The sequence below is a fragment of the Cynara cardunculus genome (assembly GCF_001531365.2).
Source record: "Cynara cardunculus var. scolymus isolate 2C chromosome LG 3, CcrdV1, whole genome shotgun sequence".
Lineage (NCBI taxonomy): Eukaryota > Viridiplantae > Streptophyta > Magnoliopsida > Asterales > Asteraceae > Cynara > Cynara cardunculus.
Window position 1 is genome coordinate 26,023,446 of NC_037530.1, and position 444 is coordinate 26,023,889.

A 444-nucleotide genomic window follows, 5' to 3' on the forward strand; every position below is an offset into this window, starting at 1 on the left:
TACAAGGATAAAAAAGTTAATGCTTCATCAACAACATAAGCTTCTGCAATTGAACCTTCAGGAAAAGCTGCATTTCTAACATAACGCTTGTAAGTGCCTAAACATTGTTCAGCACTATACATCCATCGACTAGCAACAGGTCCACCCAAAAGTGCTTGATCTGGTAGATGAATACAAAGATGAACCATTATTGTATAGAAGGAAGGAGGGAATATCTTCTCTAACTTGCATAAAATCACAACAATCCCCTTCTTTAAGCCTTGAATATCTGCCACTAAAAGAGTACGAGCACAAAGTCTTCTAAAAAAGTTGGACAATTCAGTTATAGCAACACGAGCATCCTTGCATAACAAACCTACAATTCCAATTGGCAAGAGATTTTGAAGCAAGATGTGAGAATCATGTGTTTTTAAGTTTGTCAACTTCCGATCAGATGTCACGCAA